At 38.2% G+C, this 7,535-nt stretch overlaps 1 protein-coding gene across 3 annotated transcripts in view; it reads right to left on the bottom strand.

The window, feature by feature from the left end:
* ARV1 (ARV1 homolog, fatty acid homeostasis modulator) overlaps nt 1-7,535 on the bottom strand; it is a 37,571-nt gene that overhangs the window by 13,772 nt on the left and 16,264 nt on the right. The window contains exon 6 of one of the 3 annotated variants that reach the window (XM_037820880.1): nt 5,025-6,366. The exons of the other annotated variants lie outside the window; for them this stretch is intronic. The gene's annotated coding sequence lies outside the window, so the exon portion shown is untranslated. Of the gene's footprint in view, nt 1-5,024; nt 6,367-7,535 lie in introns of those variants that run through there. 3 annotated transcript variants of the gene reach the window in all.

The following is a 7,535-nucleotide window of genomic DNA, read 5'->3' as shown; positions in this document are numbered from 1 at the left end:
CTGTCATTCATTCAACTGACATTTACTTGACTCCTCGGTCACATTGACCTAGGCACTGAGAATACAAAGGTGAACAACACGAAGAACCTCTGGCAGATATGACAGTTAATAAATAGCTTCACACAACGTGGGATTGGAAGTACCTTACAGAGGCCTAGAAGATGGCTTAATGAATACCGGGGATATTGGTAAAGATAACATCTGAGCTTACTTTACAGGGTGAATAAATTCTTCAAGAGGAAAACAGAAGGTAGACAGATTGTCATAAACAATGTCTCCAAAAACTTTATGGATCATTTTTTTTGTATTTTCATAAAACATTCTCATTTCTGTAATTAAAACACAGGTTAAGTGATTTGCCTAAGGTCACAGCTAAATAAAGGTGGAGCTAGAGTTCCTTTTCAGATTCACAGTTTGTGTTCTCTACATTTAAACACTCATTTTAAGCCATAGGCAAGTCAGTAATAAAGTGAAATCTGAGGTAAAGTGTCACAGGTGTGGTCAGCTTGGGTGATGCTTCATTAAGGAGGCCGACATTAAGTTTTAAGATTGTTCTAATAGCTAATTTTCGGACATGTTGATGGAATGCTGGAGGAGTTTCAACAACAGCCTTTCCTGTTTCCTAACAATTTTGGAATCTGAAGAAACTCAGCAGGTGAGAGAATCCTATGTGAATTCTGAGCCCTATCATTCTGCAGAGGAATCCATTTGTGATAAGGGTGATTTAGAATGGAAGCCGGTTTGCTTTGTTTCAAAATTACATATGGTCCATTTGCTTGCTTCATTGGAAGTAAAAGGAAAATGAAAGAAACAGGCTTTAAAAGCTTTGTAATCAGACTGCTTACTGTAAAAGTTTGCCTTGTTACTTGATCAAATTGAAAAAAGTATTCCTTTAAAACATTTATTTTTGGCTAGAACAACTAGTAGCAAATATTTATCTAGAAGGTCCTATGACTCACTTGCAATTGTCAGAATACAACAGAAAAACTAATGGTTTTGCTAGCAAAAGTGAGAGAGAGTGGGCTCATCACTGAACCTTCTTTGGGGAAATGTCCATTTGAAGAACAGAACTGTGGGGGAAAGGACTACTGTGATTGAGAGTAGGTCTTCATCTAAATGAAACCACTTTTTAAGGTTTTAAGCCACCTTTGTGTTTGAATGAAAATTGTGAGAAATTCAAGTAGACCTACCTAAAGGAAGCTGGGACATATCTTGAAGGCAGGTGCCCACAGAGGGTGGTTAAAACTTTCAGGGAAAGTATCACTGTTTTGCACACGAAAGTACTGAAGCTGGGACACCAAGGCAGGAAGAAGTCTGATCAAAAGAGACACATTTACTTTTTGGTTTTCCTTCACTTACCCTTCATTTGGATAATATTTAAAAGTGCTTTTACATATCCTGTAACACAGCTGGTGGAATTCACTTCTCACAAATGGAAGAACTAAGGATCAAAGAGCATGAATGACTCATCCAAAGCCATCTAGGTAGTAGCTACAGGAGCTAAGTTTTGCTTTGGGTCTTCAGGCTCCTGGTGCAGAACTCCTTCTGCAATGAAACTGCCTCTGGCATATTTACAGCAGATTCCAAACAGAATCAATCAGCAGTTGATTTTCAGTTTGGGTGAAAAGGATCCACATTTCATAAGGAAAATCTAACCCTCCCGAAGTTTTCTGTTTTTGCTCTTACAAACTAAATTCTAAATAAAATTTCAAGGTTTTATTTCTGCCTTCATTTATCTAGATGGGAGACTGCATTTAGGTCAGCCCTTTAGCCATGTCTACTCCGGAAAAAGCAGTTTTAGCTCTTTAAATATCCTCATGTTGCCATTCCTTCAGATTGCTGAGATTTTTCCCTAAAAGAAATTCAACAGCACACGTTCTAGATAACAGGTATGATAAGGCCTGTTATCAGACACACCCTAAAAGATAGTAACTTATACAGGCTCAGCCACCCTTACCAGATCATTACCAGTATGCTGGGAACTGAAATTGGAAGGAGCCCAACATAAAACCTGGAAGTTAACCTTACCTCCCCCTGCTGCTGAAGAAAGAACTGAAGTATCCCTAGAGGACAGGAGACATACTCTAGGACACATAGTATGCTTTGATCAGAGATGTACTTATTTTAAATGTGGTTGATGTTATTTATATACCTCCTTTGTTCCCCAATTATCTAAAACTGCTCTGTTAAAATTCATATAACACAGTAAGATAAAATGCAATTAAAAGGTGGATTTGGAAATGAGGTGAGAGGGGAAATGAGGGTAGGACAGATATGAGGAAGCCAGGAGTAAAATCAGCACAAGAAGCACATGCTATGAAAAGGCAGGTTGCTTGCAGAACTTTAATGAGGCAGATCTGACCTTGAATTCAAACTAAGGTCCATAGATAGTAAATGCTCAGCTCTAGTATTGGTATTTCCTTGCCAAATGTGTCCAAGCAAGGTGACTTCCGGAAAATCTGCATCTAATTTACCTCTCAACCAATGCAGGGACCTCCCTCCTAGCACATACAGTCTAGCTTCTGCTTGAACAAGTCCAAGAACAGGTAGTTTACTGTGTCACAAGGTGCCTTTCAGAGTTCTTATATCACCCTGAAACCTGCCTCCTTCTCACTTTGATGAAGAGTCAGGTAAAGGGTCATGCTTCTTGGTAGACTCCCATTCAGATTCAGTAGGATGGGTGTGTTTGTGAGTGTGTGTGCACACATGCACAAATGCAGGGACGGCTGTTAGCCAAAGGAATTACGTGTCATAGGCTGAAAAATGGTCCTCCCAAAGATATCAGGTCCTAATCCCTGGAACCTATAAATGTTGCCTTATTTGGAAAAAGTGTTTTTGCAGATATGATTAAGTTAGGGGTTTCAAGATGGAGGGGTTTGCCTGGATTATCCAGGTGGGCTCTAATTGCCATCACAAGTGTCCTTATGAGAAAGGCAGAGGGAGATTACACACACACACACACACACACACCCTGAGAAGGCCACAGTGTGAAGATGAAGCAGAGAGAGAGATCTGAAGACAGAGGCCTGGAAGATTGGAGTCGTGTGGCCACAAGTCAAGAAATGCCTGCAGCTACCAGAGGCTGGAAAAGGCAAGGAACAGATTCTCCCCTAGAGCCTCTGGAGGGAGTGTGGCCCTGCCTTCAACTTCTGGTCTCCAGAAGTGAGAGAGAATAAATTTCTGTTGTTTTAAACCATTAAGCTTGTGGTAATTTGTTACAGCAGCTATAGGAAATGAATACAGATTTCTAGCCACCTTTGTTCTTTCCCCCTTAGCTATCTGTGTCATGATGAGACACCATCATTCAGTCTGCTGACCTAACACATTGTTCTAACCCTTTTAACATAGTCAGAAAGAAGTAAATTTGCTGATGGACTCTTGGAGTCAACCTTAGTTGACAGGCATCCTCATAGGGTTACTATGAAGATGACTGAGTTAATTATAAAGCCCTTAAAATAGTGCCTGGCACAAAATCAATGGTATATATAAATATTTATTAAATAGAAATAAATAAATCGAATCCTGTTTCGGGTCTCGGGAGGTTCTTGCTTTTGTAATGGTCTTCCTCTGTTAGCTCTTTAGGAGCCAGAGAACATTTTTAAAATTAGTTTTGGGTTAAAAACTTTTCCCTTCAGAATGTGTTCCCATATTTTATAATGAAAGATTATGGCTAAATATCAGAAAGGTACAATACAGCTTTTAAGGATCACAGCTCTTCCACTGAGGGAAGAATACAGTAAAATACTTATTTCCTTTTACAGTTCCTGGTTCTAGTCATTTGAGTTCTCTATTTAAAACCCCCTTGTTTTCTCTTCCTAACTATTTCAAAAACAGTAAATTATCCTCTTTCTCAACTAGGGAGGGCAGACCCCGAGATCCACCCTTAGACTAGGAATGGAGACCAAGGTTTTATGTCTTGATTCTGTTACTATCTGGGTGACTTTGAGCAAATCCCTCAACCATTTTAAACTTCAATTTATTACATCCAAAAGATTTGATTTTAAAAATACCTTTAACTTTCCTGACTGATGCTTTTTGTTTTGTTGTAAATACCTAACAATATCCTTTCCTTGGCTCATATATCCAATATGTTTTCTTTCCAATTTTGTTCAAAGGACTTCACTCAGTAGAAAAACTTTTCTTGTTTTTTTTAAAGACCACTTGTCTATTTTCCATGTACTTTATTACTCTTTGCTCCATAAATTCAAAACTTTTCTCATCTGTTCTTTGCTGTGTTGAAAACTCAGGAATTAGCAGATGGGTCTGTCAAAGTGTAGCCACTGTTTTGAAAATAACTGATCCAGAATTGTGATTACGAGGCAGGTTTCCCAGGATGGTCTGAGTGTACTTTTCAGCAAAAGTGGGGGTATCTAAAAGTGACATAGTTTTATACCTTCATGTGGATTTCCATATAAATATATTTTTTGTTAGATCATACCTCATGGGGTGGGGGGAGAGGTTGGTTTGGGAATACAGACACTATCCTAAGGCACCAAGCATGACTACCACTTAACTTTCCAATATAATTAGTAGAGCAATTCTGCCCCAGGAATCATATTTAAAACAAACTTTAGGAAAATGTTAACAATTTTAAAATCTAAGTGGTAGATATGTTTTCACTGTACAATTCTTTCAGCTTCTCTGTATCTTTGAAATTTTTCATTAAAAAATTGTTGAAAAAAAATTTAGGGCCACTAGAGGACAGTATAGAGATAAGATTAGCGCCCTAGGCTTGGCAGTGGACTGGGATGTTGGAAGCAGGAAAACTAATTACTTTTTCTAGCAGTGTGTGTAACTGGCCATCTTGAAGGAAGTCTTTCTGCCTTCTTCCTGGAAACTTACCCTTTCTATTCTCACTCAAGGAGTAACGTAATGAATAATATGTTGAAGAGAAATGATAAAGTGTTTCATTTACATCTTCTGGGTCTAAATTATCCTCTCCCATACATTGCAAAGTAACTAGGAGATCTCACTGACACAACGCGGTTTCTAATGCTTATTTTTTAATTGACTCGTTCCTTTTGGTTGTATGCCCAACCACCTTCTCCCTTACAGGCTCCATCTGGTGGTCAACAGTCCTTTCCATCCTGTGGCCATTGTGGGATGTTATCCCAATTGGTTTTTTTCCTTTGGATTCTTCTTTTTAACTCTCTGTATTGATTTCATTGTCCTTAGGATAAATCGCAACTCACAAGGCTCTTCATAATCCAACCTTTAAGTGACTTTCTAGAATCATTTTTTTTTTTAAAGTTCCATGGCTCATTCCCTATCCAGGAGTTCTCTGAATACGCATGTTACACACTCTGCTCTCTAGGTCTTTGCATGTGTTGTTATTCTCCTTACCAGGGATACTTGGAAAGTTCCTCCCCTTTCCCCATTCTCTCAAAAAACCTCCCTGACTTCTAAGGCTGGAATAGATGTTCTTTACTCAGCATTTCCAAGTACCCTATGCTTACCTCATTAAAGTACTTATCTCTCTGAACTGTAGTCATCTATTCACATGTATGAGCCTATCACTATTCTGTAAATTTCAAGTGGATCACATCTTATTTCATCATTGTTTCCATAATGTATGACACATATATAGTAGGCTCAGTTACTATTTGTTGGGTAAGTAAATAATGCTTGAAACAGGGAAAGGGAAAAAGGAAGAAGTGCTAGCATGTATTTTTTTAATAGCTTTGAGAGAAAATTCACCTATCACATAATTCACCCTGTAAAGTGTACAATTCAGTGGTTTTTAGTATTTTATTTATTTTTGAATCAGCCACTTTCACAGAGTTACAAGGGAAGTAGATTTCCACTTAGATTTCCCTTACTTACAAGGGGAGATATGAATTGCAAGTTTAAAAAACTCAGTTTATTCTGAAAGCCTTTATTAAGAGAAAAGTATTTCTATTGTAAGAACTCGATATATATTACTATTTAAAATATATTATTTAAAGCCAGCATCTTAACATTTAAATTAAAAATACATAAACGTCAAAAGAATGAAACATAGATTTTTTTTAGTTATGTGTGAACTATGAATTACATGTCCCTCTTTCAATTCAAATGCTTACCTGGGATTGTTTATAAATCTTCACATGTTGTATATATAACAGTTCCTATAATAATAGTCCTTGGGTTTTGTGTGAGTGTTTCTTTGAGTGTCTGTGTGCATCTGTTCTATGTGGTTTGGCTGTTTCTAGCATGTGTCTGTGTGTGTGGGGAAAGTCCCACAGTCAAAATCATTACTTTCTTCTTTGGGAAATGTTTCCAAATCTTTGCTTCATTTTAGTCATTAGAAATGAATAGCTTGGTTTATATTTCATGTCTTTTCTTGTCAGATGCAGCTGGTCATGCCATAAAGAGTAAAGAATAAAACTGTGGATAATAAAGGAAATATTTAGAATGCCACATTCTGCTGATAACCAAATCAACAAGTACTAATTTAGGGCAAGGCCCTCTACTATGGGAGATACAGACTAATCTAAGGCATGGTGTTTCCTTGCATCAAACTTTTAACCAGGTTGGGGGAGTAAGGCATAAGCACGTGAAATTTTAATATAAGAGACAGGTAAGTCTAAAACATGACATAACATAAAGCAGGATAATCATTTTCAAGCAACTATTAAGGATCTGCAGCCTTATTTTCATAACTATAAATTATAATAAGGTGACAAGTAGAAGTACTTATGAAAGTCTGGGACAAAATACCAAACTGGGACTGTCTCAGGAGATCTGAGCTCTAGCAGTCAACAGAAGGAGTGATCCCTACAAACTCAAGTTTTTGGAAAATCTTCATTTCATAGAGAAACAAAAGATGACTGCATCTGGCTAGGCAGAGAAGAGGGTGCTCCAGGACCTGGAGAAAGCGTGAGACGTATTTGGAGATGATCAGACTATCTACCTGTAGCAGAGAATGTGGGTAGAAATAAGCCTGGGGAGAAAAATTAGGACCAAATTATGGAAGGTCATACTAAAGCTTAGAGAAAATCAAAAGGTGTTCCTCAGCCAGAGCCAGAAACTTCTATGGTAACAGTAAGAAACGACTAAAAATTTCAGGGTGACACCAGAAGTAGTGCTCTGTGAAGATTAATGTTGCACCAATATGGACTGAAGGCCAGTTAGGAGGTTGACATAACCTTTTAGGCAAAAGACAATGTAGACAGAACTAGGGTGTGAATGAAAAGAGAATGAGGGATATTTCAAGAGAAAAGCTATCTGGAAAGGACTCTGTTTTGGTGGCTAGAGGGCAGATGATGACATTTATGGTAATGGCAGAACAAAGATGGGGTTATCTAGGAGGCAGTGGAAAGGGCACAACTGAACTGGCAGAGAGAGAGAGCTGGAGATACTAGATTTGGAAAGAACATGTGTAGAGACAGTTGTTTAAGCTATGGTATTGCCAAAGCAGCGCGTGCATACAGTAAGGAGAAAAGAAGAGGACTGAGGAAAGAATCCTAGACAGGTAGAAGAAGTCAGTGAAGATGAAAGATATGACACAAAGGGAACTGGGGTAGCCATGGAAGGAGAGCTTCAGAAGGAAGGGC

Source organism: Choloepus didactylus, chromosome 2, assembly GCF_015220235.1.
Source record: "Choloepus didactylus isolate mChoDid1 chromosome 2, mChoDid1.pri, whole genome shotgun sequence".
Taxonomy (NCBI): Eukaryota; Metazoa; Chordata; class Mammalia; order Pilosa; family Megalonychidae; genus Choloepus; species Choloepus didactylus.
This window is presented reverse-complemented; position numbering and strand designations above follow the sequence as displayed.